Source organism: Saccostrea cucullata, unplaced genomic scaffold, assembly GCF_032062105.1.
Source record: "Saccostrea cucullata isolate Sc308-1 unplaced genomic scaffold, CSIRO_AGI_Scuc_v1 ctg19361, whole genome shotgun sequence".
NCBI classification, from domain to species: Eukaryota; Metazoa; Mollusca; class Bivalvia; order Ostreida; family Ostreidae; genus Saccostrea; species Saccostrea cuccullata.
In genome coordinates, this window is record NW_026940721.1 from 1 (window position 1) to 12,437 (window position 12,437).

The window sequence follows — 12,437 nt, forward strand, 5'->3', positions numbered from 1 at the left end:
TAGGGGCTAAAGTTGTTATTTTACATTATGACGCAACAGCATTGTGACATCAAAGTGTGACGTCATGTCAAAAATGGAAGCTTCGCAAGGTCATGACCTTCAATATAATTGATCGCAAATGAGAATATGTATCTTCTGTATAGATATACATGTGACATAGACCTATTGAGTATCTAGTTAGGGTGACACCATCCAGATGTTTTAGGCAATCTTCTGATTTAAGACAGTGACTATTTCCAATTAGACCCCCCCCCCCCCTTGTTTATACAGAAACTAGTAATATCTGTCAAAATTGTTTGGCAGCTTTTCAAAAAATTTATAATGTAACATTTTAGTGATATTCAAATACTGTATATTTCATACTTTGTGTTTTTTAAATTGAAGAAAAATAAAATTATTGTGTGAGCTGATTCGGTTAGGTTTGAATTTCTCTTCGAAGTCCTGTTTTATGCGTCGACTAATGTCGTAGACATGTAATACTAAATTTACAATAACTTGCCCATTTCTGGACCAAATTCAACAATTTATGCACCAAAATGTTTGGAATTCTGTCCTCTTTGCACCTAAATACAAAAAAGTGAATTGCAAAAAAAAATTATTTCCTTTAAGGTAGCTAAACACAGTTTCGTATAAAATCCAGGGGGTTTTTCCCAGAGAGAAGCATGCTGGGTAGGGATTTTCCTGCTATTTATAGGAGTCTAGATGAAAACTGCATCTTTTTTGTTTTTATTCGCATAAAGTAGAGTCTTATCTTAATATTTAAAGAAAAAATTGTGTATTCATTTTTAGAAAAAAAAAATTGTGAGACTTTTTAATAGGGGGAGATAACTCCCAAAACATCCAGTTTTCACATGTGCAGAATTGTATGAGTCAATTAGCAGGTAATGTAGCTCATTCAAGAGGTGGAAAATGTACCCTGAAAGCACACTAAAAGAAAACCTTAGGACTTGTTCTGTGAAATGCATGCAACTTATTTTGTCTGATTTTTTCTGTTTTTGTTGAGCAGGGGGGTTAAAAATGCATAGGTGCACTGAAAATGGATGTGTAAACAACCCAATATCCCCCTTATTTCAGGTGTCAAATACCCCCTAGTAGTAATTGATGAATGTCTTATAGTTGGATATTTACAAAATTCACAATTTTATCTTTCCATTGATATGCAGAAGTCTATGTAACAAGCCTCCATTTTATTTTTTTATAGGGGTCAGTTTTGCATGTCCCTCACCAAGTAACGTCCTGATAACGTCATACATAAAACTGTGTTTTGCACCCTTAAGGAGTAGCATTTGATGACATTTCCCACATTTATTTGCCTGTAAGTTCATAGAAAATTGCTTTATTTCTTTTAAATTATGTAGTAAACCATACAATATAATCTCAGGTTGACACTGTTTAAGGCATAATGCCTATTAGATACATGTTCCATAGAATTTATACATATGATAAGGATTTAGGGGCTAAAGTTGTTATTTTACATTATGACGCAACAGCATTGTGACATCAAAGTGTGACGTCATGTCAAAAATGGAAGCTTCGCAAGGTCATGACCTTCAATATAATTGATCGCAAATGAGAATATGTATCTTCTGTATAGATATACATGTGACATAGACCTATTGAGTATCTAGTTAGGGTGACACCATCCAGATGTTTTAGGCAATCTTCTGATTTAAGACAGTGACTATTTCCAATTAGACCCCCCCCCCCCCTTGTTTATACAGAAACTAGTAATATCTGTCAAAATTGTTTGGCAGCTTTTCAAAAAATTTATAATGTAACATTTTAGTGATATTCAAATACTGTATATTTCATACTTTGTGTTTTTTAAATTGAAGAAAAATAAAATTATTGTGTGAGCTGATTCGGTTAGGTTTGAATTTCTCTTCGAAGTCCTGTTTTATGCGTCGACTAATGTCGTAGACATGTAATACTAAATTTACAATAACTTGCCCATTTCTGGACCAAATTCAACAATTTATGCACCAAAATGTTTGGAATTCTGTCCTCTTTGCACCTAAATACAAAAAAGTGAATTGCAAAAAAAAATTATTTCCTTTAAGGTAGCTAAACACAGTTTCGTATAAAATCCAGGGGGTTTTTCCCAGAGAGAAGCATGCTGGGTAGGGATTTTCCTGCTATTTATAGGAGTCTAGATGAAAACTGCATCTTTTTTGTTTTTATTCGCATAAAGTAGAGTCTTATCTTAATATTTAAAGAAAAAATTGTGTATTCATTTTTAGAAAAAAAAATTGTGAGACTTTTTAATAGGGGGAGATAACTCCCAAAACATCCAGTTTTCACATGTGCAGAATTGTATGAGTCAATTAGCAGGTAATGTAGCTCATTCAAGAGGTGGAAAATGTACCCTGAAAGCACACTAAAAGAAAACCTTAGGACTTGTTCTGTGAAATGCATGCAACTTATTTTGTCTGATTATACCCGCACTTTCTAAAGAAAGTTCGGGTATATTGTTGTTACTCATGTCCGTCCGTCCGTCCGTCCGTCCGTCCGTCCGTCCGTCCGTCCGTCTGTCACACTTTTCTTCCCTGAACTCCTCCTACATTTTAAACAGTAGCTTAATCATCTTTTGGGAGATGGTTGGTGGGGTCATGTAGATGTGCAGTAAGGTTTTGGAATTTTGATTTTGCCCCGGGGGGTCAAATGGGGGTCGAAAAATGACGTTTTTTGTGCAAAAAGTCCCGTCTTCCCTGAACTCCTTCTACATTTTACTCAGCAGCCTAATCACCTTTTGGGGGATGATTGGTGGTGTCATGTAGATGTGCAGTAAGGTTTCGGAATTTTGATTTTGCCCCGGGGGGTCAAATGGGGGTCAAAAAATGACGTTTTTTATGCAAAAAGCCCCATCTTCCCTGAACTCCTCTTACATTTTACTCAGCAGCCTTATCATCTTTTGGGGGATGATTGGTGGTGTCATGTAGATGTGCAGTAAGGTTTCGGAATTTTGATTTTGCCCCGGGGGGTCAAATGGGGGTCGAAAAATGATGTTTTTTATGCAAAAAGCCCCGTCTTCCCTGAACTCCGTCTACATTTTACACAGTAGCCTAATCATCTTTTGGGAGATGGTTGGTTGGGTCATGTAGATGTGCAGTAAGGTTTTGGAATTTTGATTTTGCCCTGGGGGTCAAATGGGGGTCGAAAAATGACGTTTTTTATGCTAAAAGCCTCGTCTTCTCTGAACTTCTCTTACATTTTACTCAGCAGCCTTATCATTTTTTGGGGGATGATTGGTGTTGTCACGTAGATGTGCAGTAAGGTTTCGGAATTTTGATTTTGCCCCAGGGGGTCAAATGGAGGTAGAAAAATGATGTTTTTTAATGCAAAAAGCCCCGTCTTCCCTGAACTCCTTCTACATTTTACACAGTAGCCTAATCACCTTTTGGGGGATGATTGGTGGTGTCATGTAGATGTGCAGTAAGGTTTCGGAATTTTGATTTTGCCCCAGGGGGTCAAATGGGGGTCGAAAAATAACGTTTTTTATGCAAAAAGCCCCATCTTCCCTGAACTCCTCTTACATTTTACTCAGCAGCCTTATTATCTTTTGGGGGATGATTGGTGTTGTCATGTAGATGCGCAGTAAGGATTCGGAATTTTGATTTTGCCCCGGGGGGTCAAATGGGGGTCGAAAAATGATGTTTTTTATGCAAAAAGCGCCGTCTTCCCTGAACTCCTTCTACATTTTACACAGTAGCCTAATCATCTTTTGGGAGATGGTTGGTTGGGTCATGTAGATGTGCAGTAAGGTTTCAGAATTTTTATTTTGCCCTGGGGGGTCAAATGGGGGTCAAAAAATGACATTTTTTATGCAAAAAGCCCCGTCTTCCCTGAACTTCTCCTACATTTTACACAGTAGCCTAATCATCTGTTGGGAGATGGTTGGTGGTGTCAGGTAGATGTGCAGTAAGGTTTTGGAATTAAGATTTTGCCCTGGGGGGGTCAAATATGGGTCGAAAAATGACGTTTTTTGTGAAAAAAGCCCTGTCTTCCCTGAAGTCTTCCTTAATGTTACTCAGAAGCCTAATCATCTTTTAGGAGAGTTAAATATTTTGAAAATTATGTAAAACATCAACGTCAAGGGGTAAAAAAAAGCATCACATGCTGGGAAACACCTTGAATTCTTATGAGTAATTAATGTATATGTCAAATGTGAGAGTCATATCTCATCTCAATCAAAAGTTATAAGCAAATGCAACATTTTTGAAAAGTAGAGGCTTGACCTCTTCAAGGTCAAGGTCACAGAGTAAAAATCATGATTTATTTGGAAAGGTCTTATCACAGGTAATAATATACATGCATTATGATATGAATGCCCTAACTTTTCTCCTTCAAAATGATGAATTTATAACAATTTAATTTTTTTGCAAGTAGGTCAAACTTCTAGGTCACAGGTAAAAAAAAAACAAGATTTGTTTGTGAAACACTATGCGCCCGGCCGGCAACAAGTACAAAAAATCTATTTTTAGCATATTGATCACAGTCAAGGTCACAAGGTCATTGACCATGGTGTCATTAGAAAGAACTTAATCAGTGGAGTATGCATACCAAATATGAAGTCTCTATCTCCTATGGTTCAAAAGTTATGGCAAAAAGTGTAAAGAGCTATTTTAAGCATATAGGTCACAGTCAGGATCACAAGATCATTGACCTTGCCGTCGTTTGAAAGGACTTTATCGATATCGTATGCATACCAAATATGAAGTTCCTATCTCCTATGGTTAGAAAGTTATGGCAAAAAGTGTAAAAAGCTATTTTTAGCATATAGGTCACAGTCAAGGTTGCAAGATCATTGACCTTGATGTTGTTTGAAAGGATTCTATTAGTGGAGTATGCATACCAAATATGAAGTCCCTATCTCCTATGGTTAAAAAGTTATGACAAACAGTGGAAAAAGCTATTTTTAGCATATAGGTCACAGTCAAGGTCACAAGGTCATTGACCTTGATGTCATTTGAAAGGACTTTATTACTGGAGTATGCATACCAAATATGAAGTCTCTATCTCTTATTGTTCAAAAGTTATGGCCAAGGTTAAAGTTGACAACAGACAGACAGACAAACAGATAAACAGACAAACAGACAAAAAGACAAACAGACAGGACAAAAACAATATACGCCCGAGATCTATCGATCCGGGCGCATAAAAAAACCATGCCATTCTCACAGGTAAATACTAATACATAAGTTTAATATTCAGTAGATATGACCGTGATGACCAAGGTTAAATTTATTGAGACAGATGGACAGTATGACATACAAATATACATATTTCTATATGAATTGGGTAAAATTGGCCCAGTGGTTCTAGAGAAGTTAAAAATGTAAAAAGTTTTCAGACAAACAGATGGACGACACGTCACGACAGACGTTACATGTTAAGGAAACCAGAAAAGCTCAAATGAGTGTTTTGAAAGGGTTAGAATATGGTTGCAGTATTTGAAAAGCTGTTTTTTTCATGCAGAGATATACATGCCCAACATATTCATGTTTTATATTTTCTTTAGTAATTTGTTTGTTTGTTGTGAATACATCTCTCTTGGGAATTTTTCCCTCATATGGAGACACCACCAAATAATAATGAAGACAAGATGTGTTTGTGAAACACTGATGTCCCTGTATGGAAGCCTATGGCGAAGGTTGAAGTTTCTCAAATATATGTCAAACTCAAAGTTCAAGGTCAAAGGATTCAAATTGTTAGTATCAGAAGAAAGTCTTGTCACAAGGAATGCACATGTGAAATAAAGATATCCCTAGTAATTCCTGTTCAAAAGTTAATTGCCAAGGTTAATTTTTTTTAAGTGGTTCAAACTCTAGGGTCAAGGTCAAACATATTTATAATTGTTGACAGTTCACAATGAATACACATGTTAAGCATGAAAGCCCTAGCACCTATTGATCAAAATTTAGGCCAAGTTTAAAGTTTGGTATTTTTCTTGTAAAAATGTGTATCCTAGATCAAGGGATTTCAGGTAAAAATTAATGGTACCCAAATAAAAGGTCTTAATTGTCACAAGAAATAAACCTATAAAATGTAGAAGCCATTTGTGTAGCCCATCCCACTTAAAACTTATGGGCAAGGTTATAATTTCTGCAGACAAATAGACAGACATAATATAAACACAAGAAACAAAATATGTATAATTAGTCAAATGGAAAAAAATATACTATTTAATTGGAATTACAAAATAGATTGTTATTTCAGGGACAGGGAGTGGGTAGGGAGATTGGAATCCCCCCACCCCCCCCCCCCCCCCCTGGAATTTGCTTTGTTATTTAAACAAGACTATATACTGAAGCAAATAAAAAATGACTTTGGACATCCTCCCCCTAACTGAGAAAACATTGACCACACTATCATTGTTTTTATTTTGTTTATTTAATTTCAGTTTTTTTTTCTCCTGCTTGTCAGGAAATTCTGGGCTGGAAATTTTTTGACTGAGATGTGAACCCCTCTCCCTACTCCCGAAAAAAAATTCTGGATCCGCACCAGTATTGGCAGTAACTGAATGTCACATCGACAATGGCAGATAACTTCACAATATGAAATTCGTCTAGTGTGCCATGCGATGATCTTTGACCCTTTTTGAACTTTAACCTAATCGTTTGGGTTTATTTTACTCCCCACTATACTTAAACTTGTACTTACCGACTGCCATACATGTTTGTCTCGTCAACTTCATGAAATATAAATCCAGTTATAACACAAAATGAATTAATCCAATGCACACCAGACTGCAGCCATTTGTGCTAATTCCATTCGACAAACCTTCGTCGATTCCGTCACCTTATCAGATGAAGTGGGAATCGGCCGAGGTGTGCCAAATGGTGTTTGATCTAAAAATATGATAATGGGTGACGCAACGTGATGTGATGTAGAAATTTACATGTTAACATGTATAGTACAAGAACAAATTTTAAATTAATTCATAACAAACGATGTTTTAACAAAACTTTTCCATCTAGCCTATTCCAAACAGTATGTGCTGTGTGATTGTGGTGTCGACGGGGGGGATTAATAAATTTAAAAAGGTCCTATTATGAGCAAAACATTTATCAAAATCTAATTTACATCATTAATAGAATTCAAACTGGTATATAATGAATTAAGCATGTAAAATAAATATAAGAGGTTCTGAGTTATAGGTCACAGGGCCGGTATGAGAATTTCATACTCAGTTTGATGAATACATGTAAATCATTGTGTCGGAAGCAAATTCAAAGTGGGGGGCTAGGTGTAAAAAAAAATTTTTATACCTTCTAAAAAAAACCTGACAAGCAAAAAAAAAAAAAAAAAAAGAAAAAAAAAATTTCCCAAAACACGAAAATCCTATTTCGGGGGGTGGGGGGGGGGGGGTTGAATTCGAACTTCAGTACCATAATTTTGTTTTCTATACACTACCTTTTTCCCATTTTTTACCTACATGTATACTGCCATGTGTCTGTGGAAAGTGGGGGGGGGGGGGCTAAACCTATGAAGCAATGTTCAATATCTATACTAAGTATATGTTTGGAAAAAAAACTGGCCCAGCCCCCCCCCCCTCCCCCGGTTCCGACGCCTATGTAAATTATAGAAATATTTTGACTTTTTCCTTGGAAAGCCGGCCAATATGTAGGAGCGTGTTTTAGAGGCAAACACCTTAGTGCGGGTATTACTGTCTCATGACAGCATCTAGTTTTTTCTGTTTTTGTTGAGCAGGGGGGTTAAAAATGCATAGGTGCACTGAAAATGGATGTGTAAACAACCCAATATCCCCCTTATTTCAGGTGTCAAATACCCCCTAGTAGTAATTGATGAATGTCTTATAGTTGGATATTTACAAAATTCACAATTTTATCTTTCCATTGATATGCAGAAGTCTATGTAACAAGCCTCCATTTTATTTTTTTATAGGGGTCAGTTTTGCATGTCCCTCACCAAGTAACGTCCTGATAACGTCATACATAACTGTGTTTTGCACCCTTAAGGAGTAGCATTTGATGACATTTCCCACATTTATTTGCCTGTAAGTTCATAGAAAATTGCTTTATTTCTTTTAAATTATGTAGTAAACCATACAATATAATCTCAGGTTGACACTGTTTAAGGCATAATGCCTATTAGATACATGTTCCATAGAATTTATACATATGATAAGGATTTAGGGGCTAAAGTTGTTATTTTACATTATGACGCAACAGCATTGTGACATCAAAGTGTGACGTCATGTCAAAAATGGAAGCTTCGCAAGGTCATGACCTTCAATATAATTGATCGCAAATGAGAATATGTATCTTCTGTATAGATATACATGTGACATAGACCTATTGAGTATCTAGTTAGGGTGACACCATCCAGATGTTTTAGGCAATCTTCTGATTTAAGACAGTGACTATTTCCAATTAGACCCCCCCCCCCCCCCTTGTTTATACAGAAACTAGTAATATCTGTCAAAATTGTTTGGCAGCTTTTCAAAAAATTTATAATGTAACATTTTAGTGATATTCAAATACTGTATATTTCATACTTTGTGTTTTTTAAATTGAAGAAAAATAAAATTATTGTGTGAGCTGATTCGGTTAGGTTTGAATTTCTCTTCGAAGTCCTGTTTTATGCGTCGACTAATGTCGTAGACATGTAATACTAAATTTACAATAACTTGCCCATTTCTGGACCAAATTCAACAATTTATGCACCAAAATGTTTGGAATTCTGTCCTCTTTGCACCTAAATACAAAAAAGTGAATTGCAAAAAAAAATTATTTCCTTTAAGGTAGCTAAACACAGTTTCGTATAAAATCCAGGGGGTTTTTCCCAGAGAGAAGCATGCTGGGTAGGGATTTTCCTGCTATTTATAGGAGTCTAGATGAAAACTGCATCTTTTTTGTTTTTATTCGCATAAAGTAGAGTCTTATCTTAATATTTAAAGAAAAAATTGTGTATTCATTTTTAGAAAAAAAAAATTGTGAGACTTTTTAATAGGGGGAGATAACTCCCAAAACATCCAGTTTTCACATGTGCAGAATTGTATGAGTCAATTAGCAGGTAATGTAGCTCATTCAAGAGGTGGAAAATGTACCCTGAAAGCACACTAAAAGAAAACCTTAGGACTTGTTCTGTGAAATGCATGCAACTTATTTTGTCTGATTTTTTCTGTTTTTGTTGAGCAGGGGGGTTAAAAATGCATAGGTGCACTGAAAATGGATGTGTAAACAACCCAATATCCCCCTTATTTCAGGTGTCAAATACCCCCTAGTAGTAATTGATGAATGTCTTATAGTTGGATATTTACAAAATTCACAATTTTATCTTTCCATTGATATGCAGAAGTCTATGTAACAAGCCTCCATTTTATTTTTTTATAGGGGTCAGTTTTGCATGTCCCTCACCAAGTAACGTCCTGATAACGTCATACATAAAACTGTGTTTTGCACCCTTAAGGAGTAGCATTTGATGACATTTCCCACATTTATTTGCCTGTAAGTTCATAGAAAATTGCTTTATTTCTTTTAAATTATGTAGTAAACCATACAATATAATCTCAGGTTGACACTGTTTAAGGCATAATGCCTATTAGATACATGTTCCATAGAATTTATACATATGATAAGGATTTAGGGGCTAAAGTTGTTATTTTACATTATGACGCAACAGCATTGTGACATCAAAGTGTGACGTCATGTCAAAAATGGAAGCTTCGCAAGGTCATGACCTTCAATATAATTGATCGCAAATGAGAATATGTATCTTCTGTATAGATATACATGTGACATAGACCTATTGAGTATCTAGTTAGGGTGACACCATCCAGATGTTTTAGGCAATCTTCTGATTTAAGACAGTGACTATTTCCAATTAGACCCCCCCCCCCCCCCCTTGTTTATACAGAAACTAGTAATATCTGTCAAAATTGTTTGGCAGCTTTTCAAAAAATTTATAATGTAACATTTTAGTGATATTCAAATACTGTATATTTCATACTTTGTGTTTTTTAAATTGAAGAAAAATAAAATTATTGTGTGAGCTGATTCGGTTAGGTTTGAATTTCTCTTCGAAGTCCTGTTTTATGCGTCGACTAATGTCGTAGACATGTAATACTAAATTTACAATAACTTGCCCATTTCTGGACCAAATTCAACAATTTATGCACCAAAATGTTTGGAATTCTGTCCTCTTTGCACCTAAATACAAAAAAGTGAATTGCAAAAAAAAATTATTTCCTTTAAGGTAGCTAAACACAGTTTCGTATAAAATCCAGGGGGTTTTTCCCAGAGAGAAGCATGCTGGGTAGGGATTTTCCTGCTATTTATAGGAGTCTAGATGAAAACTGCATCTTTTTTGTTTTTATTCGCATAAAGTAGAGTCTTATCTTAATATTTAAAGAAAAAATTGTGTATTCATTTTTAGAAAAAAAAAATTGTGAGACTTTTTAATAGGGGGAGATAACTCCCAAAACATCCAGTTTTCACATGTGCAGAATTGTATGAGTCAATTAGCAGGTAATGTAGCTCATTCAAGAGGTGGAAAATGTACCCTGAAAGCACACTGAAAGAAAACCTTAGGACTTGTTCTGTGAAATGCATGCAACTTATTTTGTCTGATTTTTTCTGTTTTTGTTGAGCAGGGGGGTTAAAAATGCATAGGTGCACTGAAAATGGATGTGTAAACAACCCAATATCCCCCTTATTTCAGGTGTCAAATACCCCCTAGTAGTAATTGATGAATGTCTTATAGTTGGATATTTACAAAATTCACAATTTTATCTTTCCATTGATATGCAGAAGTCTATGTAACAAGCCTCCATTTTATTTTTTTATAGGGGTCAGTTTTGCATGTCCCTCACCAAGTAACGTCCTGATAACGTCATACATAAAACTGTGTTTTGCACCCTTAAGGAGTAGCATTTGATGACATTTCCCACATTTATTTGCCTGTAAGTTCATAGAAAATTGCTTTATTTCTTTTAAATTATGTAGTAAACCATACAATATAATCTCAGGTTGACACTGTTTAAGGCATAATGCCTATTAGATACATGTTCCATAGAATTTATACATATGATAAGGATTTAGGGGCTAAAGTTGTTATTTTACATTATGACGCAACAGCATTGTGACATCAAAGTGTGACGTCATGTCAAAAATGGAAGCTTCGCAAGGTCATGACCTTCAATATAATTGATCGCAAATGAGAATATGTATCTTCTGTATAGATATACATGTGACATAGACCTATTGAGTATCTAGTTAGGGTGACACCATCCAGATGTTTTAGGCAATCTTCTGATTTAAGACAGTGACTATTTCCAATTAGACCCCCCCCCCCCTTGTTTATACAGAAACTAGTAATATCTGTCAAAATTGTTTGGCAGCTTTTCAAAAAATTTATAATGTAACATTTTAGTGATATTCAAATACTGTATATTTCATACTTTGTGTTTTTTAAATTGAAGAAAAATAAAATTATTGTGTGAGCTGATTCGGTTAGGTTTGAATTTCTCTTCGAAGTCCTGTTTTATGCGTCGACTAATGTCGTAGACATGTAATACTAAATTTACAATAACTTGCCCATTTCTGGACCAAATTCAACAATTTATGCACCAAAATGTTTGGAATTCTGTCCTCTTTGCACCTAAATACAAAAAAGTGAATTGCAAAAAAAAATTATTTCCTTTAAGGTAGCTAAACACAGTTTCGTATAAAATCCAGGGGGTTTTTCCCAGAGAGAAGCATGCTGGGTAGGGATTTTCCTGCTATTTATAGGAGTCTAGATGAAAACTGCATCTTTTTTGTTTTTATTCGCATAAAGTAGAGTCTTATCTTAATATTTAAAGAAAAAATTGTGTATTCATTTTTAGAAAAAAAAAATTGTGAGACTTTTTAATAGGGGGAGATAACTCCCAAAACATCCAGTTTTCACATGTGCAGAATTGTATGAGTCAATTAGCAGGTAATGTAGCTCATTCAAGAGGTGGAAAATGTACCCTGAAAGCACACTAAAAGAAAACCTTAGGACTTGTTCTGTGAAATGCATGCAACTTATTTTGTCTGATTTTTTCTGTTTTTGTTGAGCAGGGGGGTTAAAAATGCATAGGTGCACTGAAAATGGATGTGTAAACAACCCAATATCCCCCTTATTTCAGGTGTCAAATACCCCCTAGTAGTAATTGATGAATGTCTTATAGTTGGATATTTACAAAATTCACAATTTTATCTTTCCATTTATATGCAGAAGTCTATGTAACAAGCCTCCATTTTATTTTTTTATAGGGGTCAGTTTTGCATGTCCCTCACCAAAGTAACGTCCTGATAACGTCATACATAAAACTGTGTTTTGCACCCTTAAGGAGTAGCATTTGATGACATTTCCCCACATTTATTTGCCTGTAGTTTATTATAAATTTGCTTTATTTCTTTTAAATTATGTAGTAAACCATACAATATAAT

At 35.2% G+C, this 12,437-nt stretch overlaps 1 long non-coding RNA gene across 2 annotated transcripts; it reads left to right on the forward strand.

Moving 5' to 3' along the window:
* The first annotated feature begins 912 nt into the window (after positions 1 to 912).
* LOC134256042 (uncharacterized) lies at positions 913 to 12,283 on the forward strand. 2 transcript variants are annotated; one of them, XR_009989655.1, is made up of 5 exons: positions 913 to 1,315; positions 7,906 to 8,017; positions 9,357 to 9,470; positions 10,811 to 10,924; positions 12,261 to 12,283. It is a non-coding gene; the product is annotated as an uncharacterized LOC134256042 (long non-coding RNA). The 2 variants fall into 2 exon arrangements; XR_009989654.1 differs by lacking the exon at positions 12,261 to 12,283 and having other exon boundaries at positions 10,811 to 11,305.
* Positions 12,284 to 12,437: the final 154 nt, after the last annotated feature.